The 23522-nt window shown below is 59.1% G+C and overlaps 1 protein-coding gene and 1 long non-coding RNA gene across 4 annotated transcripts in view; both read right to left on the reverse strand.

The window, feature by feature from the left end:
* The window catches only part of LOC146543509 (uncharacterized), a 38385-nt gene extending 16721 nt beyond the window's left edge, over positions 1-21664 (reverse strand). For both annotated transcript variants that reach the window (XR_014886195.1, XR_014886194.1), the window contains exon 1: positions 21398-21664. This is a non-coding gene — a long non-coding RNA (uncharacterized LOC146543509). The remainder of the gene's footprint in view (positions 1-21397) is intronic.
* Positions 1-23522, reverse strand: part of GSE1 (Gse1 coiled-coil protein) — an 87849-nt gene that overhangs the window by 36541 nt on the left and 27786 nt on the right. The window lies entirely within an intron of this gene.

The raw sequence follows: 23522 nt of genomic DNA on the forward strand, positions 1-23522 counted from the left end.
TTGGAACCTATTGAAAACAAATTAACCGGCACCGGGGTGCAAAGACCTGTTTATGGCTGCTCGGCGGGGAGGACACGTGAGTGACCCCGAGTGGGGTCAGCCAACAGCACGAGGGCTGCGCCGGCAGGGCTGGACGTGGCATGGCCCTATGCTGCTCGCTGACCTCTCTGCAATGGTTATGGCTCACGTGAGGGGTAACTGAGGCATGGAGCAGCAAGTGGAGGTGCAGACCCCATGCAACAAGGTGCCATGGCACCCCATGCCCGGATGGGTTCAGGACCCCATTGCTGCGCTCAGCACAAGAGCCCGTGTGCAGCTAATGGTGGTGACCCCATTAAGTGAACCTGGCTAGCATTAATTTGACCCCATCCACACACACTAATCAGCTGTAACCGTGGCACCCAGCTCAATCCAAATTGATTTACTGAGGCTGGAAATGGATACAAATGTGATTAAAGGCTTTTTATTTTACATAGGTCCTCTATAAAATGATTTAAATCAATTGCTGGATAAGGCTTCACACTACCACTACTGCTGGCCCCACGGCACCAGGGGGGGGAGCGAGCCCCATGCAACCTCCTGCCCTTCCCCACAGCACCCCTGGGGACTCAGCCCTCCAACACCAGGTCGTGGGTGGCACCCCAATACCCCTAGCTGCATGTGGGTCCAGTAAAGGGGCTCACGCTATGCTCCCAACCCCATTACGTTGGGGCATCCTGCACCCTGCATCCCACATCCTGCATCTTACATATCACTTCCTGCATCCCGCACCTTACATCCCCTATCTCACATCCTTCACCCTGCATCTCACATCCTGCACCCTGAATCCTCTATCCCACATCCTGCATCCCCCCATCCTGCACCCTGAATCCCCTATCCCACATCCTGCATCCCCCCATCCTGCACCCTCCATCCCTTATCCTAAACCCTGCATCCCCTATCCCACACCCTCCATCCCATATCCTGCACCCTACATCGCCCATCCTGCACCCTCCATCCCTTATCCTGCACCCTGCATCCCCTATCCCACAACCTCTGTCCCTTATCCTTAACCCTGCATCCCCTATCCCACATCCTCCATCCCATATCCTGCACACTACATCGCCCATCCCGCACTCTCCATCCCTTATCCTGCACCCTGCATCCCCTATCCCACAACCTCCGTCCCTTATCCTGCACCCTGCAATGCCCATCCTGCACCCTGTACCTCACATCCCCTATCCCACACCCTCCATCCCCTATCCCACACCCTCCATCCCATATCCTGCACCCTCCATCACCCATCCTGCACCCTCCATCCCTTATCCTGCACCCTGCATCCCCTATCCCACAACCTCCATCCCTTATCCTGCACCCTGCATCGCCCATCCTGCACCCTGTACCAACATCCCCTATCCCATACCCTCCATCCCCTATCCCACACCCTCCATCCCATATCCTGCACCCTACATTGCCCATCCTGCACCCTCCATCCCTTATCCTAAACCCTGCATCGCCCATCCTGCACCCTGTACCTCACATCCCCTATCCCACACCCTCCATCCCCTATCCCACACCCTCCATCCCATATCCTGCACCCTCCATCACCCATCCTGCACCCTCCATCCCTTATCCTGCACCCTGCATCCCCTATCCCACAACCTCCATCCCTTATCCTGCACCCTGCATCGCCCATCCTGCACCCTGTACCAACATCCCCTATCCCATACCCTCCATCCCCTATCCCACACCCTCCATCCCATATCCTGCACCCTACATTGCCCATCCTGCACCCTCCATCCCTTATCCTAAACCCTGCATCGCCCATCCTGCACCCTGTACCTCACATCCCCTATCCCACACCCTCCATCCCACATCCTGCACCCTGTACCTCACATCCCCTATCCCACACCCTCCATCCCACATCCTGCACCCTGCATCTCACATCCCCTATCCCACACCCTCCATCCCTTACCCCGCACCCTGCACCCCCTATCCCTTATCCTGCACCCTGCACCCTGCATCCTGCATCCCCTATCCCACACCCTGCATCCCCAACCCAACACCCTACACCCCACACCTCTCCCCCTGCACCCCACACCCTGCATCCCACACCATCCCGCACCCCGCCGCGCGGTCCTGGCAAGCGATCAAAGCCCATTAGGCTGAGTGCTGATGTGCACCCATTGTTCGTCAATTATTCAAACAATAATTGCACCCTTATTTAAAGTCTAGTCTTGCGTGCGCGGTACTGCAGGCTGCCAAGGCCCGCGCTAGATTTACACCCCGGCGCGCTCCCGCTCTCACATAGCCAATTAATTAAGTAAACACATTCCTCGGCACGCTCTCAGGTGTGCAGCTTCCCCGCCACCGCGTCGCCGTGTCATTTAATCCCAGCGGGGCTCGCAGTGAGGGACACAGGGATGTTGAGCCCCCGGCACCTGGACCCGACCCAGGGGGGGTCCCGGGGCTGTTCTTAGGGCTCAGGTGGCAAAAGGGAGCCGTGATGGGGACGAGGGGGTGGCTGCTCCCTGGGGACAGGGAGGCTGCTCTCCAAAGCCGATTAAAGATGAAGCAATGCCCTCGCCTGCGCTTTCCTACAAATTGCCCGTTTGGTTTCTTGCGCAAAGAATTCCGGGATGTGGGGAGGAAGGGGGCCGTTAGCGGGGCCCCCCGTCACCTACCGAGGGAGGAAGCGAGGAATGACAGTCACCAAGAGGTCAATTCATTCATCTGGCGGTGTTATTACAAGCCTAAATTTATTGTCACCGGGCCACACTGGCGCTGGCACAGAGGACGCGAGGTTGCACCCCTCCTGAATAAGCAGATAAATGAAAGACATCTGGAGAGCAGAATGAAGGGGCAGATTATTAATGCCGAAATTTAGAAGCCAAGGTCTGAGCCACGAATCCATCAGCGCAACCAGTTATGTCCAATAAATTAGGAGAGATAAGGACTGAAGGATGCTATATTAAAGGCAACATTCATTTCGGAACTGGCACAAAGGTTCGCATGTCCCCAGCCCCCTCGGCACTTAACCCATCCCTGGACCTTTGAGGACTGGCTACTAAGTCAGGGGTAGGCAAGGACCAAAGGGACAGAGTTACTCCATTCCTCACCACGTGCCCTCACCACCCATCTGTCCCTGTTGTCCCACCCCACGCTGCAGCTCCAGGCAGACCAGCCCTGCCAGTTGTGCCTGCCTCAGTTTCCCCAACGCCAATGGGAAAGGCACGGATAGGCTCCCGCCGCCGATGCAGTCCCCACCTGGCAGAAAATCCCTCCCACAACCCCTGCACGGGGAGACGGAGCCCCATCCCATCACCTCTTGGTGTCCCCAAAGCACCAGCTGGGAAAAGCACTGTGCTAAAACAGGGAGATGCTGGAAACCTGGGGGGCTCCTGATCCCCATTCCAGCCAACTGGTGGCAACAACCCCACTGCAGCCACATAGTGCTCCCTGTGCATCACTGGGATCATCACAGCCCGCAGTGATATGGCCACGGCTCTCAGGGCATTCAGCTGTGTGCTCCCCCCCCCCCCCCCCCCGCACCACGGCAGCTCGCAGCGCATTTTGAACAGCCTAATCTGGCATCTGACGGATCGGGGATTTGTTTAAGCTCTTTTCACCCCCTGGACTTTAATCGTCACGGCTGCCTGACCTCCAGCGTGCTGCTGGCACCACTGAGCCACACCAGTGCCCGCGATGCCACCGGGGACAAGGCAGTGCCTCCAAGCAGGGAACGAAGCAGGGGTTTAGCGGGGGGAGAGCCGCGGTGCCAAAATTCACCCCCTCTCTCAGCACAGCAAGGGCTGAGGGTCGGGACGCAGGGCAATGCCGCAAGCCCTGGGCAAGGAATAACTATCAAATAACCGCGCATTTAAACCCTATTCAGCAGGTCTGAAGGTCAGGAGGGGAAGGGCAGAGGTTAAACTCGGCACGGCCAGGCGCTGACCCCAACGCAGGAGGGACGCCGGGGACGGGACGGGGCAGCACGGGGGCACCCACCGCCCCGCCACCCACCGACACCACGCTGACCCCGTCCCCTTTCCCCTCGCACCCAGCGGGGCGTCCCCAGGGCGCCCACCCCGCAGCCCAGCACTTACTGAGGCTCTGCAGCAGGGACGACCAGCTCATCATCTCCGGCACGGGGAGGGTCCCCCCGGCGCTCAGCCCAGCCAGCAGCTGCTCTCCCCTGCAGCGGGCTGCGCGCCACCCGAGAGCTGGCCGCGGGAGATAGCAACCATTTTATTCCCTTTTAACTCTGCCTGCGTCTCCGGCACGCTCTCCCTCCCCCTTCCCTCCACCCAGGACTGGGCCTGAGTTACGGGGGCTTTGCTTTTCCCTCCCTTCCCTCCTCCTCCCTCCTTGCACTTGATAGCAGCCTTGTCAAGACTGCTGAGTTGCTGCTGACCCCTGCCCCGGCGCTGCTAATTAAGGCTGCACAGTGACAGTTCAAGTGCCTCGCCGCGAGTTTGCAGCACCGCCGCTTCTAATTGGAGACGCTTTTTATTTCTCAATAGCCGCCACGCCGGGGCTCAGGGTGCAGGGGGAGGGTTCCCTCCATCCCATGCAGTGTTGCGATGCCCTTTGAAGGAGGATGAGCAGCTCGGTGTGCTGCCCCGGTGACACAGTGGCCATGCCCACTTGGTCCCCGTTGGCACCCTGAGCACCGTGTGGGTACAAATCACTGCAAGGGTGATGCAAGAATTGACAGAGGGCACTGCAGCCAGGAGGGAAGCTCCTCTCCTGGGTGGAGAAAGAGGCGAGTGGCTCCCCATCGAGCTTCCCCAGGCTGGAGACGGCAGCAGGCACATCTCACCGCTCCCTCCAAATGGATTTTTAGAGGTGCCAAGGCTGGCGGGGCCAGGGCGAGCAGCCAGGGCGCACACAGCCCTGAGCCAGAACCCCGTGCTGCCAAGAAATCCCACTCCTATGCTCCCCCTCCCTGTGCTGAGGCTGGGCAAAACTCATGGCACGGGTGTGCAGGCCCCGGGGCAGCCTAAAAACGGCCACGACTGGGGTTGTAAGGGCACCCAGAGCACCCGCTGCCCCCCTCCTCACCACAGGCCTCCAGCCGTGCCAGCAGCCTGACAGATCTATTGTGTCGTGAGCCGTTTTATCACAGCAAGCGAGACAGCGAGAGCTGTTGTCCTGACCCCGCAGTCAGGCTGAGGAGAAACAGAAGACGGCTTGTATCATCCCGGCGGGTCAGAGGGCAGGGGGAGGCAGCCATCGCCCTCCAGCCCTGCCAAATTCCTGGGATGCACGCCCGGGCAGGCAGCTGCACGGCCCCTGCACGCAGGTGTGGGGCTGGCAGGGTGTGGGGATAGCCCCACGGCACCCTGAGTGCCCCTGCTGCAGGGATGGGCCCCACTGCTGCTTGGTGGCTGGTTCCTGTGCCCAGGATTTTGGGTTTCCCAAGCAAGTCTGAGACCCGAACATGCTCTACCCTGGAACACCCCCAAAAGAGCGTTCCCATGAGCAGAGGCGATTGGATGGGGATAGGGATGCTCCAACCGCACCACTGCCACCTATGCGGGGGGCACGGCAACATCCTCCCAACTAATGCAGGGGGGTCATCATCCTTCCCCCGCCACCCCAAAAGCACAGGGATACGGTGATACTGTCACCCTACAGATCCAAACCCCAGCAAACCCCGTGGGGACACCTCTGCGTGGGCAGGGACAGCAGCACAGCAGGTGGCAGCCGAATGGGGACAGCAGCGGGTGCTGAGCACAGCTCTGCTCTTCCCCTGGCCGTGACTCACGCGGGAATTCATCGCCCTGCGGGCAGAGCGGCTGCGGCGGTGTCACCTGGGAGGCGGCGGGCCGGCCAAAAATACTTGTTTTATGACATAGCTGTCTTTTCTGACAGCGGGAGAGCCAGCTCAGCGAGAAACCTCTCCAGCAGGTCCTCGTTGCTCGCCTAGAAGGTCGGTCCCGGCTCTCCGTTAGCGTCATCCCGCCCCGCTGCCTTGCACAAGTTCTGCCGCCGGCACAGAGCCGCCCAGCCACGCGGCTTGGCTGCTTTTTGGTGGCGTTTGGGGCTGGGAAGGGCTTTCTGGGCAGACACCAAAATGCCATTCTGCAGACTTGTGTCTCCCAAATGGCATCGCTGTCCTTGTGGGTACCAGCCCCAAGCTGTCCTAGACAGAGCGCCCTGTCCCGGCAGCGGGAGGGAAGGGAGGGGATAGGAAAGTCCCTGATAATGGCTTTCCAACTTGGAGGCTGTGCCAAAAGATGAGGAATCGCCTCCCTGACCCAGCCCTGGAGCTCACAGCTGCTCTCCATCACCACTTCCCGGTGCCACGTCACCCACAGTCCTGTGCCCTTTGGAGCTGGAGCCCATCCCTGTGAGCACGGGGATACCCAGTGCATGGGGGCCAAGCCCTGGGAGCACACTGCTGTGGGTGGAGGGGTCAGAGCTCACATGGGGACCAGGGGCTGCCCAGGGCAGGTGGCAGCAGAGCCTGCGTGGGGCCATGTGCGAGCCCAGGGCCTGTCCCCCCACCCCTTCATCCCTCCCGGCAGTCTTTGTACGCCTGTGAGCAGGCACCTCCGGGGTGAACGCATTAAGGAAACACAAAGCAGATCCGAGACACATTTCGGCTGCAATTTTCTCTGCTCCATTATTGACAAACAAGCTGTTTCTCGCAGGTGACGGCGAGGCCAGCGCGGCAGCTGGGGCATCACGGCGTGCGCCAGCCCCATGTCGTGCCAGCTGCTCTGCCCCCAGCACAGGGCACGCCACGATGCTCAACCCCCTGGCCCCAAACCGCTCCCGGGTAAATGATGCAGAAGCATCATCCCCGCAACAGAGAGGGAAAAGGAGGAGCTAAGGAGCTCCCCAGGCTGGAGGCCAGCACTGTGGGACAGTGCCACGTCCCTCCCCAAAATCAGAGCTCTGTCCCACTTCTCCTGAAGCAGGGGCTGCTCCCCGGCCGGGGCTCAGCGCCGTGCCGAGTCTGTCGTTAGCGCCGTGCCAAACCCAAAGTGGCTGCTTCGAAACTGCAATCCAATAAAAGTGCTACTTGTCTATTTATCATCCTCAGGGCTTTTTATCACAGTGCAGATGGCTGCTACCTTCGCAAGGCACAGCAGTGTGCTGGCACGCGCCTGCCGCACAGAAGCTCGAGCGCCGCAGAGTCTGTGCTTACACCTGCGAGGAGCCGACAGGCCGCCTGCTCCGGCTCCAGCGAGAGGCCCCTTGCAGGATGAGACCCAGCTCGGATGGCGTTTGCACCAGCCACCAGCACAGTGTGTCTGCCCCGGGCATCAGCACCGGGCATTTGCACCACGCATCTGCATAGGGCGTTTGCAGCAGGCATCCACAGCCTGTAATTAAGGCGGACGCGAGTTTTCTCGGCAGCAGAAACACAGCGGCGCGGCTCCGTGCGGGCGCAGGGCAGTGGGTGGGAGCTGCTGGAGCAGGTGATTAAAGCCGTATTAAGTGTCTGTCTGCACGCGGGAGAACACACACCTAATTACCCAGCCGGAGTCGGCCGGGAGGGAGGAGCGGCCCCGATCGCAATCGCATAATGAAGTGTAACGCGGGGCCAGACCTGGCGCGGGCGGTAATTAACAGACGGCAAAGTCAGGATTGCAGCGGCCGCGCTTGGGTGTGCACAGTCCCGAGGTGGGGCAGGCAGCGGGATGGGGTCCACACACCAGCCCTGTGTGGCAGGAACATCACCCGAGGCTGGGCACCGCCCTGTGAACCCAGCAAGCGCCGCGCACAAACGTCGGGGACGTTCAGCCGTGCTCTGCGTCCCCAGAGCCAACCCGCTCACGGCTCCGGGCCAACCGCGTGGCGTTAGGCATTGCTCCGGTGCTCCAGCATCATCCCGTCAGCTATGGGGCCAGGTGGAAGCTGACCCCTTGGGCTTGCACAGAGGGCAGGCACGCCGCCAGCGCACCCAGCCCTGGCCGAGAGCCACGGTGAGACACCGTTGCATGGGCGTCGAAAGCGGTCCATTCGGCTCCGGGCGGCGATGCCGGGACGCGCCGGGCAGACGCCGCTGCACAAAGCGTCTGCGGGGCCGCAGGAGCTGCCGGCTCCACCTATTGCACAAGAAGCCAAGCTGCCAAACCCACGCTGCCGCTCCCCCAGCGAGTCCAGCGGGTCGACAGCGCCCGGGGAGCCGCTGCGTCGCCCCGCCTGCGTCCGCAGCACCGCTGCAGGGACCCCACGCCCGCTCCTCCCTGCCGCTGGCCCAGCCGGTTCACAAGAGGCCAGGCTCGCCTAGGAACGCCGCTTGCATCAGCCCCGACCCAGCTGGCACCGCTCGCAGGCGGGTACGTGCTGTGCCGTGCCGTGCCATGACAGCAGCAGGGGAGCACGCCAAGGTCAGATCCTTGCAGATAAGGGCACGGCCACATCGCAGGGACCCCCCTGCATGGTGCAGCACGGATGGGGACCTCACTGCATCTCAGTCCGCCCCCAGCACACCGCAAGTGCCAGCATCCCTGGCGCGATGACAGCCCCCAAAGAGCAGCACAGCGGGGAGACTGGAGGACGTCCCCTCCCTCTCCTCTCTTTTTCTCTCTCTCTTTTTTTTTTTTTTTCCGAGCTCTCCAGAACAAAGTACACACTCTACCTCTTCAAACCCACCACCATCTGTCCGTCCGTCTGAGCGCTGCGTCGCCGCCGGAGCCTCAGTCCCGCCGCTCGCTCACAGCGGCCGCCTGCGAGCAGATGGTGCCAGGGGAAGGACGAGACCCAGCCTCACAGGGCCTCGCCGCCGGCGGGTCACGGAACAGCTCTGCCTCCCTGACCCTCATTCTCCCCAGCACGGTAATTACCCGGCGTGCCGAGCACACAGCCTGTGCCGGGTCATTGTGCCGGACACCAACAAAGGGCGGCTGACGGCGAGACCTCCCGACCCCTGCCACCCCGTGCCCAAAAGAGCAATAAATCACCGGGAGGTGACAGGGCCAGGCTGGCGGGCGGGGAAGTGGACGCCCTGTGCAGCCTCGTGGTTGTTTGTCGGGATGGAACCATGTGAAAAGCCATGCAATAAACAAGCCCCGGTGCCTGTGCTGGGGTCAGAGAGGCTGTGCAAAGCCTGAGGTCCGCGTGGGCAATGGCACTGCAATGGGAAAAGGGAGGGCAGGGAGCCTGTCCCTGCTGCTTTGCGCTCTTTGGGGACAAGCGCAGCAAGGCAGGGGGTGACGGATGCTCCCCACATCACACCCCTCTGGTCATGGCCTGTTAATGGGGAACTTCATGGGTGAGGTAACCCGGAGCGTGCCGCAGCCATCTGTTTCGGGGTGCTGAGCTGCTCTGACCTCGCTGTTAAAAGCAGTTTGCAAAGCAGATGTCGCACCCTCCCTCCCAGCCCTGCAGCTCTACCTGCCCCCAGGACCACCAGTGTGCCACCACCGGCCACCCTGGGGCCACTGCACCTTTGCACCAGGACGGGCAAAGCAAAACCGAACGCAAAAGCACATTGCAAAGGGCTGGGAAACTCACTGCAGGAGCAAAACTCCTCCATCTCCTGCAGGAATTTGGGACAGCGAGGTGGAGGACATTGGGTCCCCAAACCACGGCCACCCTGTGCAGCCGGCTGAGCAGGACACGCTCTGTCCCCGGATGCCCGTCACCGCTCCCACGAGGAGCAGCAGCCCTCACGCTGACTGAGGCAGTGCTATTTAGAGAGCTCTCTGCTCTGAGTCACAGCCCAACGAGCTAATTCCCTGCAAAGCAGCCGCCTCACAGTGCCGCACAAAGGCAACCGGCTCCGCTGCGCGCACTCATGCACGCACGCAGCACAGCACGGCACGGCACGGCACACCCCGATGCCCCTGGAGCAAAGGGCCAGGTGACAGCTCCCAGCCCTCTTCCGCCACCCACCCCAGCCCATCCCCAGGGATTTCGGCCCCGGGGTGAGCCCCCGTATTTTCTCCAGGTCTCTGAGAGCGCCTAATGCCGGTGTCTTTTGGACTCATTAAAATTCATTCTGCATGATTTAGGACCTAATCTCGGTGAAACTCCACAGTGCTTTATTAATAGCACATTAGCGGATAATTCATGCATTCGGATGAAAAATCATCCTGTGTTATTCTCTGGGAGGAGGGGACGGGGGGACAGGGTGCGAGGAGGGAGGGGGCTCTCCCATCCTCCTGCACCTCCACGCCGCGCATCACGGCAAGGCAGCAGCCCTTCTGACAACTGCCACCACTCATTAATCTTGACGAGTTTTCTGCTGAATATTCTTCCACGGGCTTTCAAACTGTTCACTAATTGCAATTAATCACTTACCGAAACAGATGTCAGGAACAATGGAATTGGGAAGTCTGGAGGCTTGATAAAGCTGTCAGAGGAGCGCGCTCGTGTGGCAGCGGGTGCCAAAAGGCGCCTGTGACACCTTCCCCCAGCCATGTGCTCAGGGGACCCGGTGACCCCCGTGCTGCCTGCACAGCATCTGTGCATCCCCACGCTGTGCCCGGCCAGAGGAAACCCACAGCCATGGGGCATGGGGCCCTGCAAGCTATGGGGTGACGGGGAGGGAGGAATGGGGACACGGGAACAGGCTGTGCATTTTGGTACTGTTAGCAGCAAGAACCCACGCTGCTGAGAGATGCTGCAGCCCCACAGGACAATTTGGGGGAGCTGAACGTCCCCACTGGGAATGTCTCTGAGTGCACGAAGGCTCCGGTCTTGCCCCGCTGTCTCCCATTGCTGAAGCAGGCAGCAGTGAGCCCCAGCAGGGCGTCACGTTCGCGGTGCTTCACGCAGGCGACGGCACGTTCCCTGTCCCTGCCAGACGCTGCTTTAGCACCAGCAGGGATCCAACAGCCTTCCCAGGCGGGCGCTCCGCGTTGTTTACCCATCACACATGAAAGGTGCTGAGCTGACAGCTCCAGAGACGGAAGATTTCCCCCTCCCCATCCCCATCCCTGTCCCAGTCCCCACTGAAGCTCAGCTTGGGGACCTGCCTCTCTTCAGAACGCCTTGGTGCCTTCACCCTCCTTGCCACGGCCCAATTTGGAGACCCAAAAAGCCACTCCACAGGTGACCCAACAAGGGGCTGCTTGTCCCCGAGGTTCAACTGGGAGAGCTGGGGCTGCGCACAGCAGCATCTCAGCTACAACCAGGACTGGGAACATCCTATGGGAACAAGAAGCCAGGGGACAGGCAGAATACGCTGCACAGCCCCACGAGCAGCTGAGCACAATTAGCCCTGAGTCCCTGCAGCCCCAATGCACTGCCAGGTCTGTTCACGAAGCGTGTGATGGGGACACGCCGCCTTGGGGACAACGTGTGGTCCCAGCAGGCAGACCCGAGAGATGACAGCATCCTTGCAGGGACTGTCGCAGGGCGAGCCAGACCCAGGGCTCGTGACCAGCGCGGCCCCAACACATGTTACAATAAATATTCCGCACAGACACCGTTCCATATGTATGATCCTGTGGGGTGATGATTTTTCTACTGATCACTGGAAGTGACAGCTGTGTGAAGAGCACTAGAAACAAAGGCACCGACTGCTCTCCCCGTTACACTCCGCTAGCGAGATGACGGTGTGACACGGAGCGGCAGCATCTGGTGGTGCGGGGACCAGGACAGGATGCCTGTTAGCTGTGGGCACAAAGGGGCAGGTGCTCTGCCCCGCTGCTTCGGAGCCTTTTTGTGCCCAGGAGCTGATGCTTGCTCCCAGGGAAACGCTGCGCCAGTATGGGGAGCGATGGGGATGTCTCATCCGTACATGCACGGCCCCATGGACCCATATAGGGCGACGTGCAGCGGGATGGGGTACTGGGAACACCGTGCCCAGCCCAGGCTTGTTCAATATTTGCCTTCGATTTGCCAGTGTTCCCTCCCTGCAGATAGCAGCAGGGCTGTGGCACGTACAGGAGGGAGAAGCGCCGGGTTTGGTTAATTATTAGCGAACATGCAAATTCCCCCTACATGAGATAACAATAAACACCACGATTTCAGAGAGATAAACAGGGCTTTAAATTTCCAGCAGCCTTTACTGGTGTAAAAATAAGCGTCCCTTATTTATTTAGCTCCTTTGAGAAACCACATCAGTCCCCAAACACAGTCTTTTACTGTCAAGCTACAGTAGAAGCCTTTATACACAGCAAAGATACTGACAGCTACCCCTAGCACAACCATCTTTTATTCATGCTCATAATATAAACTGTATTCCCTCGGAAACAAAAGGATTTAACTCGCTGCTGGCCAGGGCTGCCTGGTGCTCTGGGAGGGAGAGGTCGGTGCCACGTGGCCATTGCTGCCCATTGGCCCCTGGGGACAGCTATGGGTGGCAGAGCAAAGCCCCGGTGCCTGGCGCTTCCGAAATCCAGGAGGGCACAAAGAGGAGTGGGGAAATGGAGGTTAAAGGCACAGAGAGCTCCAGGCACACAGCTCGTGCTGCTCCAGCACATCCAGGGCGAAAATAAAGCAAATAAAATCCACCCATCCAACGCTGAGCCCTGCACTCTGCGGAGCTGAATCCCATCCTTCCTTCAAATAAGCAGGCAAAGCAGTGGTTACAAGAGTGGTTCGTATTTAATAATGCAATTTATATTCCACTCTCAACATAAACTATTGTAAAGGCACACTAATGTAAAAATACATCTGGCTTGTCAATAGTTTATCTTCTGGATCTGCATCTAAATCCCTGGGCATTCTTGACTTATGGCTGCACCAGTGTCTAATGAATAAAAAGGTGCAAATTATAGGCCTTGCTTTAATGCTCATCATAAAATTAGATGATAGTTGCAAAAGCTGCATTCTCCTGCCCACAGTGCAGCAATGGTAAGCTATAAATAAAGTGTATTTAATGTATCCCAGCGCTGTGCAGAGCCAGGAAACAGTATGTTACTGCACAGCCTTCAATGGATCCGCCACAAGTTCAATGAAGTGATAACTGATCCATCATGTGAATTTATGTTAACTGTCTGCTCACAAAGTCATGGCCTCAACACTGTAAATAGCCTACAATCCTTCTAGCATGGCCTGCCTGCCAATAAAACTGTCACCGGCAGGCTTGTAGCAAGCACCTTAGGACAGTGGAAACAAACCATTAAGTTCTTGAGTTTCGGCTTCGCCTCGCTCAGCCCCACCAGGCTCAGCTGCACAACTGTGTCCAATGGTGCCCTGGGCACCTCCTAGCAACCCCACCTGTGTGCTGAGTCAGGCAGGGCAGGATGTCCCCAACCAACAAGGGAGATGTCCCCAGCAAGGAGACATCCCCAGCCGATAAGGGAGACGTCCCCAACGAGGCGACTTCCCAACCAACGCAGCAGATGCTCCCAGCAAGTAGATGTTCCCAACAAGACGTCCCCCACCAATAAAGCACATGACCCCAGCAAGGAGATGTCCCCAGCACGATGTCCCCAAGCAGCCCAACGCCATAAAGACCCCACACCACACCTCCAGGCAGGTAGAAGAGCTGGGCACGGGGACACGCCAACGGAAAGCACCGTTTGCCATATCCCAGCTCTCATTAACGTGGTGCTGAGCAGTCCCTAATAATAGCAACAGTAAATTCCCCTAACCAATTCGGGTCCATTTCTATAAATAATGTAGAATCTTTTTATTTACTGACAGGTTGTAAAAGTATCAGTGAGAATAATGTGAAATCAGGCACTGCTGAATAATTCATGGCAGCAGCTCAGCTCTCCCCTTCCCCGCGCTCCCCCGGCCCCGGCGTTTACACGGCAGCACCTTGCACCCTGGTTATCTCATAAAACCCAGGACTAACAGCCTGGCACTAATTCTTCATCAATTGGAGGACTTTTATGGCCGGAAGGGGTGAAAAAAATAGAAGGAAATAAAAATAACCCTGGGTGCACCCTGTCAAAAATGCATGGTCCTGTGCGCGCCTCTGCACGGCGCTGCGCCCGCATCCCCAACCCCACCATGCTCTGCGTGTTCCAACTGCAACTCCACCCACCTTCCAGCCCCTCCAAAGATCAGCAGTAATTAGCAACGTCTGCTGTGCTGTCACAGGATGTGGGGCCAATGGGAAGACCTATGGCAACGGCAGGATGGTCACCATCCCCACGCCACCCTCGGGGACACCGGTGCCCTGCTCCTGCTGCCATCAGGGGCAGCTCAAGCCCTGTGCCACCCCCCAGCCAACATCACTCCCATCCCTCATCCCCCCCCAGCAGTCAGGACCCCCCCCCGATACACCCTCCCTCCCCCCCAGAACAATACCTCCCCGTGCTGTTTTGATGTGCGGCACAAAGCCGGGAGAGCTTTCCATGTAACATGATAAAAGCAAGTCCCCAGCCAGCACAATTATTTGATAATTCTCCCTTAACACCCATCAAATTAAAGCAATGTCCAAGGGCTGCCTGAAGTGGCACTGATAGGTATTAAACTTTAATGAGATTTAATGGCACTGCCCTACTTTTTAAGCGCTTGGGCCTACATTTATGAACATTTAATTTCCCGGGCCCTGACCTCTTTTTCTCCGCCGGCACAGCTGGATCCTGTTAGCACTGCCGACCCCGACCCCACACCTCGGGGCGATGTGGGGCTGTGATCCATCCCAGGGTGCTGCAGGGCGATGCCAAGGGGAGCCTGGGAGGCATGGGCAGATGTGATTCACCAACAGCGAGCGCAGCCAAATTTATGGAATAACTTAATTAATTTGCTCCCAGAACGATATTACACCACGGGTCAGATTGGCTTAGGGCTGCTGTGGTGAGCATTTGGCTCTCATCATGTTGCTTGATTGCATTTCGGAACCTCCGGTTGGGTGAAACTGCCTGCAAAGCCATCACAGCCTGCCTGCCTGCTGCACGGGGACAAATCCCGACCCCAACCCCCAAATATCCCTTGGAGCGATTGCAGCCTGGCCCTGCAGTGCTGCTCCAGTTTGTTGCTGCCCTCTAGTGTGTATAGGATAGGCCATCCCCACTGTCACTTGTCCCCATGTTCAAATGCCCCCTGGGTCACATGGTGGCCCCCCAAACTGGAGATGCAAGATGGGCACAGGTGAGCGCTGTGCATCGCCTCTCGCACCTCACGTGTGGCCCAGAGCAAAGAAGGGACACCCCAATAAGGGTACACCGAAAGCTTCATGCCTTCCTGGGAAGAGCCCAGCACTGTGCAGCAACACAGCTGTCCCATCGCTGGCCCCAAACCCTCCCCACAACCCCAGCCCCGAACGCACGGAATGCAAAGGCAGGGCAATAAAAGGGAGCGTTATCAAGTCCCAGCAGAGCCAAGAGTCCGCACCGAGCTGGGGAGGAAAGCAGAAAGGAGGGAGAGGAGGGGAAAGAAAAAAAAAAAAAAAAAAAAGCCCACCCTTAACCCCGAGATCACTTATCATTCAGGCTGCATCACGCATCTTGAAAGTGCAGACACAAAAATGTAATGTCATAACATTCGCAGTTCAATAACCTTTGCTTCACGAGACGGCTTGAACTGTCAGAGGAGCTGGAAGGTAAATATTTCAGCGCACAGGCACTGAATGCAAAGGCGTAGGGAGGGAGAGCTGGGAGGCGCGGGCGGCCTCGGCTTTCCCATCTCGCCTCGACACGTTAAAATATCCCCCACCGTAAATCCCGGCCGGCGCTGGGGAAAGGCCGCAGCGCGGATAAAATACGAGCAGATATAAAGCCAGACACCTTTATTGTTCTGCAAAGTCTTCCAACAAGTGATGAATCCACAGCTTGACCCTAACCCATCATATTGTTATACGGAGAAAACAAAGCTGGAGCCGACAGCCACGGCTGGAATGGGGCGGGATGCTGTGGCCCCACGGCGACAGCGAGCAGCTGGGGACAGGCACTGGCTTCATCTGATCTCTGTCGCCAAAATAACCCACTGCCCTTCCGGGGAGCAGGATGGAGCCCAGCCCCCCCCCCCTTCTGCCAGCCCCCCCCAGAGGCACGAATTCCCCACAGCTGGGGTTAAAGGCAGCAACCCTAGTGAACGCAGAGCCTGTAGGTTAATGGGGATGGCAATGCTGTGGCTGCAAGGGTCAGAGCAGCGGAGAGCCATAGGGGTGAGAAGACACGAATCTAAAAGTGGAAAATCATAGAAGCATAGAATGGCCTGGGTTGAAAACAATCACAACGATCATCGAGTTCCAACCCCCTGCTGTGTGCAGGGTCACCAACCAGCAGCCCAGGCTGCCCAGAGCCACATCCAGCCTGGCCTTGAATGCCTCCAGGGACGGGGCATCCACAGCCTCCTTGGGCAACCTGTTCCAGTGCCTCACCACTGGAAAATCCCTAAAGAGGCTGGAAGCTAGGAAGCAGCTGGCTACCCTCACAGCAGCAGCATCCTGAGCATCCACAGGAGTGGCACAGTGCGCAGCAGCACTGCTTCCACAGACCACCCTCGAGTTGCACAAGACCCCCCCATGCTGCACAACCGGAGACACCCACAGATGCCCTGCAACAGGCTTCACCCACCCCGCTGCTGCTGCGCACCCCAGGACAGCCAGCAGCGTGCCCACAGAGCTCAGACACCCACCTACACCCCCACGACCCGCAGCGCTGCCGCTCCGCTCTGCCGCTCTGCCCCGAGGAGGCAAGAAACGGTTTGACGGCAGCGAGGAGCGGTTCAACAGCACCGAGGAACGGTTCAACAGCCTCCACCCCACGTAGGGCGAGCGGCAACAGGCAGCGTCGCACCCTCCCCGAAACACCTGCTAGGCCGTGCTGGCAGCGGGCGCGCGCCCGGGGCGGGCGGGATGAGAGGCGGTGAGGAGCGCGCCAGGGCCCGCAGCAAGAAGCAGCATGTCTGCCTCTTGGCAGCACAACAGAGAGCAGGTGACAAGCACGCCGGCGTTCGCTTTATTACAGGAAGCGAGCGCACAAGCATCTGACTGCGCTCTGCCCGCGGGAACCCCCCCTCCTATGGTTAACCCTCCTGTCCCCGGCGGCACGCACACCTCTGGTTTGGTGCATCCCCCTTCTCCCTCCATGTGCAAACCTCCCCGTGCTCCAATCCAGTTTTACAGGACGTGCAATTTTGCCAGTTCCATAAATATCGCTCTGGGTGTGCGCAAAGGCTTGCAGCCCTCCTGAGAGCTGGTTTGGCTAGCGGGTGGTGCTGCCCCGCTGCACGCCCCAATGCCAGAAGTACGGGCCTCAATGCCGATGGGGTTGCTTCATTCCCCCCCCCCGCTGCCCAGCTTTTGAGGTTTGGAGGCCCCAGGAGCCAAGCTCACCACACCAGGCACAGCCCCAGTTCACCACCCACGATGGCTCTTGCATCTCACCTGTGTTCTTCCCACTGGGTCCGGGGTTGGCAGAGAGTTCCCAGAGAATGGAGATGTGGCTGGGGGTGGACAGCCCACCCTCACTTCCTGGGGAAGTGGCACCCCCATCCCATCCATCCTACCCCATCCTATGCCATCCAACACTCATCCCGCCCCATTGTTCCGGCCACACCATGCCCTCCCCTTGCAGCACATCTGTCCCCATCCCTGGCACAGGGACCCCTCCCACAGAAAGGGTCCCTGCACTGCACGCTGCAGTCAGGGCCAAGCAGATCTCAGTGGCGTAAATACACACACGTGTCTACACACGGGCGCGCACAAACATTTCTCCTCTGCAAACACTCCCCAAGACAACAAAATGAGCTGGCGCTGCCTCCCCTGCACTCACTCCCGCACCGACCCGTTCCTCTGACACAGCAATTAGAGGCAGACATTAATATTTAAATATCACCAGTACAGGAGAAGGGAAATCAAATAAAAACGCTGCCACGCACCGTGCCGGCCCATCAAGCCCTCTGTGCTGGAGACAGGAGGGCGCCAGGGGAAAGGCGTCCTGTGGGCGCCTGGGGACGCAAGTGGCCTCGGTGGGTGGTGCAGAGCTGAGGACAAGGGGGCTCTGGGGCTGCCCACCTGCTCAGAGAGGGATTAGAGCCAGCAACCCTTCCGGAGAGAGGAAGAAGAGGAAGCAAGGAGCAAAAGGCTGGTGGTGAGAGAGCTGGGGGCACGCTTCTGCTTTGAACCGGATGGCCTCAAACTTTCCCAGCACACGGGAGTGCAGGGGCATGAGCCTGCTCCCGCATCAGAAGGGGACAATGCCAAAAGCAGAACCCCTTTTTGTGGACCAAGCAAGGAGGCGGTGAGCAAATGGTGAGCAAGCAGCAAGCAAACTGCAGTGCTGCTGGGGGCAAAAGCAGCTTGGCATCCCCCCCAGAGACACCCGTACGGCCCCGCTGGTGCTAAGAGGCTGTGCCGGAGCAGCAAAGAGGATTTACTGCTAAACGCAAGGGGCTTTAGCGGCAATAACTTTCCCTCCTCTTGACTTAAATGGATTTTAAACTTCAAAAAGGATAGAGGGGGCAGGCTGCCAAGCGGTGGGGCCTTGCCAAAGGGCCGACCCCGCGGGCGCTGGGGGGCCGTGAGCCGAGCACAACGGCTGAGGCAGATGAGGGGAGGGAGATAAGGGCAGGGGGGTGGGAGCCGTGCCGCCCGCTCTTGCAGAAGCCCCACGATAAGGCGGCTGCTGTTATCAGCACAGGAGCATTGGGGTTGTGCTTCCTCCCGCACTGTTCCGCAAGTGGGGTGCTGGGAAAAGAGGGGGCTGGATGTAAGGCAATGGTACAGGCTCCCCCCTCCCCCCGCCACCCCCCAGCAAGGGAAGCCAGGGCACGGAAAGTGCTATTTCAAGGGCAATCCCCTTGGCAGGCTTCCCGGAGCGGTCACACAGGAACACGCGGACTCGTGTGCAGTGCCAAGCTTTGTCCCTGCTGCCCCCCCCACAGGGCCTCGCTGCCCTTCGTTCCTCTGGCACCTCTTGCCAACCCCAAACCTGCCCCTTGACCCCCCCAGGGGCGCACAGCCCCCTTGGAATGCCCATAGCCCTGCGCATGGTGCTGGCACCGAGGGTTCCTATGTTACCAGGGAGTCACTGTGGCACTGAGGAGTCTCTATGGCACCTGGTTCACATCCCCCCCCACCTCGACCACTATGGGGGAACTCAAGCACAGAGAAAGGCCATATCCCGAAGTTCAAGCTGCAGGCTGCCATGCCAAACCCTGCATTTGGGGCTGGCGCTGCTGGAGCTGTTTCACCCCATGGTGACAAGGAGCGCAGCCACTGGGAAAGACTGATTGGAAGGAGCAGGAAGAAAGGGGATTAAAAACAGCCGCCTCCTGAGCTCTCCCCACCCAAAGACCTGCAGCCCCATTCTGGGTGCTAGCATGTCAGGAAGCGATAAAATGTTCTGGTTGCTGAGCTGCATGTCCCGCTGCACCCTCCCTCGTACCTCTCCCCGAGACGGCGGGAGCCCTGGCCCCCTGCCAAAGCCACTGTCTCCACTGTAATTCTCCCTGCCCCAGAGCCAACACACACACACACACACACTCACCACCGCCCCCTCCTTCCCTGAAAAAGTCCAGGGTGTGCGCACACACACGCTTGTGCACACACACGCACACATATCTCGCACCCCCCGGTGTGCAAACGGGCTCTGAGCACACACAGCTGGCAGCTGCAAGCACACGGTTTGCAAAGTGCTTGCAAACACCCCCTAGCCCCCCTTCCCAAAACACCCCCCCCCCGGCACCACACGGCAGCCGCCGGCACCGGCCACGCCACCGTTTGCCATCGTTCCACCCAACACCTACCCACAAGGTTATACAAACACGCTGCCAAGCACACACGGCCTCGCGCACGCTTGCCTCACACGCACACAGCCCCGCGGGGGCACACCCACAAACCACACAGGCTCACCCATCTGCTCACATGCGCACGCGCGCTGGCAAAAAGAGGAGCTGCCTCCTTCCCGTTGCATTCTCCCTCCATTAACTTCTCCAGCAGATTCCCTGCTGCGCAGCCTGGCGCCCACCTGCTGCAACGGGCGCCCACCTGCTGCAGCTCCTCCGCGCCGAACCGGGTGCCGCTGCAGCAGGAAGGCTGCATGGAGGAAGCTGTGCTGCTTTCAGGATGCAAACGGACACTCGCTAGGGGACACGAAGGGCAGCCAGGCGCTGGCACCCGCCATGCAAAGCAGGCACTGGGATGGGGCAAAAGGAAGGCGCCCCGGCCATTAACGCAGCTGGGAGCCGGCGCGGCGATCCGCCAGGCCTCGGGGCAAAGGGCAAGGCAGGGGTGGAAGAGCAAGGATGGAGGCGAGCAGATAAACACGCTGGGAGACGATGAGCCGGGAGATGGGCGAGACGCAGAGGCCGTGACCTCACCCTGTGGAGCGGGAGAGGCAGCAGCACGCCTTGGCCGGGCTCCCCGGGTAGAAGCGGACGGTTGGGTTAGCAAAACCCTCTGCAACTGACGAATAACGCAAGAGCTGCTGTGTGGGTAAACTGAAGCACGGCGAGGTGAGCTACAGTTGTTGGCAGGGCTGAGCTTGCAGCCCTCTGTGTCCCTGTGCCCTACCACCACGCTGTCCCCATGCCCTAGCACTTTGACATGGGGTTGTGGTGGCCTCGGTGACATTGCAGGACACGGGGAGCCAGACCCAAGCACAACACTCAGTCCCAAAGCCAACACCACGGCCTGAGCCCCACACTGGGGTCTGAGCACAGCCGCCCTGAGCCTCACACCAGGGTCTGAGTAAAGCGCTGAGCCCCAAACACTGAGCCCCACACTGGGGTCTGAGCACAGCATTGAGCCCAAAAACTCACACTGGGGTCTGAGCACAACATTGAGCCCTCAGCCCTACACTGCGGTCTGAGCATAGTTCTGGGCCCTGAGGACAAACTCAGATCTGAGCACAGTCCTGAGCCCCAAACACTGAGCCTCATACCAAGGTCTGAGCACAGTGCTGGGCCCCACACCAGGGTCTCAGCACAGCCCCAAACCCTGAGCCCCACACTGGGGTCTGAGCACAACACTGAGCCCTAAAACTCACACTGGGGTCTGAGCACAGTGCTAAACCCTAAGCCTCAAACCCTAAGCCTAAAACTGAGGTCTGAGCACAACACTGAGCCCTAAAACTCACACTGAGGTCTGAGCACAACAGTGAGCCCTCAGCCCCACACTGGGGTCTGAACACAGTGCTGAGCCCCACACCAGGGTCTCAGCACAGCTCCAAACCCTGAGCCCCACACTGGGGTCTGAGCACAGCACTGAACTCTAAGCCCTACAGTAGGGTCTGAGCACAGTGCTGAGCCCTAAGCCGCAAACCTTAAACCCTATACTGGGATTTGAGCACATTGCCAGACCCTGAGCCCCACAGCGGGCTCTGAGCCCAACGCTGAGCCCCGAACCCAAACCCTCTGCCCCACACTGGGCTCTGTGCCCCACACCCAGCCCCACCGCCAGGCTCCTCTAACCCAAACCACGCGCACCCACCGCACCCCACGCAGCACCCACGACCCCCCCACATCGCACCCACCCATCGGGACCCCCCACCACCACCACCCCTTCTCCAAGCCTCCCCATCGCAGCCCCGAGGCCTCCACACAACCTCACTCCCCTCCCCTCCCGGGGCAGCGCTGCCCGAAGCGGGGTCCCTTCGGCACTCACCCAGCGGCCGCGCCGTCCACCGAGGGCCGCGCTCCTCCATGGGCTGCGCGCTGCCTGTGTGTGTGTGCAGAGCCCAGCCGAGCCGAGCCGAGCCGAGCCGTGCCTCCCCCGCCGCTTCCTGCTTCCCTCGGCGCCCGCCCGCCGCCCCGGGAGCCGCACGGCTGGAGCGTGACTCACCGGGGGCCGGGCCGGGCAGGGCAGGGCCCGAGGGGGCGGGAGGGGGGAGGCCCCGGCTGGCACTGAACGGCGGCCACGTAGGGGAGGTGGGGGCACAGCCGGAGGAACGGAGCCCCCCCTAGGGGTGGGCAGCATCGGAGAGAATGGGAACCCCCGCTTTGAGGTTGGGGGGGGGGATGTGAAAATAGGAAGGGGGCAGAGTGTAAGGGGGGTCCCCGTGTCACATTGATTGCCCGTCACATCAGTGGTACCCATCACATCGGTGGTCCCCACGTCATAGTGGGGGTACCCAACACATCAGTGGTACCCATCACATCGGTGGTCCCCATGTCATACTGGGGGTACCCAACACATCAGTGGTACCCATCACATCGGTGGTCCCCATGTCATACTGGGGGTATCCAGCATATCAGTGGTACCCATCACATCGGTGGTCCCCATGTCATACTGGGGGTACCCAACACATCAGTGGTACCCATCACATCGGTGGTCCCCATGTCATACTGGGGGTACCCAACACATCAGTGGTACCCATCACATCAGTGGTCCCCATGTCACACTGGGGGTACCCAGCATATCAGTGGTACCCATCACATCGGTGGTCCCTACATCATATTGGGGGTACCCAACACATCAGTGGTACCCAACACATCGGTGGTCCCCATGTCATACTGGGGGTACCCAGCACATCAGTGGTACCCATCACATCGGTGGTCCCCATGTCATACTGGGGGTACCCAGCATATCAGTGGTACCCATCACATCGGTGGTCCCCATGTCATACTGGGGGTACCCAGCATATCAGTGGTACCCATCACATCGGTGGTCCCCATGTCATACTGGGGGTACCCAGCACATCAGTGGTACCCATCACATCGGTGGTCCCCATGTCATATCAGGGGTACCCAGCACATCAGTGGTACCCATCACATCGGTGGTCCCCATGTCATACTGGGGGTATCCAACACATCAGTGGTACCCATCACATCGGTGGTCCCCATGTCATATTATGGATACCCAACACATCAGTGGTACCCATCATATCGGTGGTGCCCATTGCAATGGTGGTCCCCCATATCATGTTGGCAGTGCCCAACACATCAGTGGTACCCATCACATCGGTGGTCCCCATGTCATATTATGGATACCCAACACATCAGTGGTACCCATCACATCGGTGGTGCCCATTGCAATGGTGGTCCCCCATATCATGTTGGCAGTGCCCATCACATCAGTGGTACCATCACACTGGTGGTCCCCGTATCATATTGGGGGTACCCAACACACCAGTGGTACCTAACACAGCACTGGTGCCCATCACAATGATGCTCCCCCATATCATGTTGGTAGTGCCCATCATATTAGTGATACCCATCACACCGGTGGTCCCCATGTCATAATGGAGGTACCCAAGACATCAGTGGTACCCATATCGCGTTGGTAGTGCTCATCACATTGGTGGTCCCCATACCACACTGGTGGGCCCCATATCATATTGGTAGTGCCCATCACATCAGTGATACCATCACACTGGTGGTCTCCATATCATACTGGGGATACCCATATCGCATTGGTGGTCCCCATCTCATATTGAGGGTACCCAACACATCAGTGGTGCTCATTACATCAGTGGTCACCATATCACATTGGTGGTACCCAACACACTGGTGGTGCCCATCGCAACAGTTTTTCCCCATATCACATTGTACAGCTCATCACATCATTGGTACCCATCACATCTGTGGTGCCCACTACATCAGTGGTCACCATATCATATTGGCAGTGCCCATCACATTGGTGGTACCCAACACACTGGTGGTAGCATCACATTGGTGGTCCCCATATCATAGTGCCCATCATATTGATGGTATCCAACACAATGGTGGTAGCATCACATTGGTGGTCCCCATATCATAGTGCCCATCATATTGATGGTATCCAACACAAT

This window comes from Meleagris gallopavo, chromosome 13, assembly GCF_905368555.1.
Source record: "Meleagris gallopavo chromosome 13, MGAL_WU_HG_1.1, whole genome shotgun sequence".
NCBI classification, from domain to species: domain Eukaryota; kingdom Metazoa; phylum Chordata; class Aves; order Galliformes; family Phasianidae; genus Meleagris; species Meleagris gallopavo.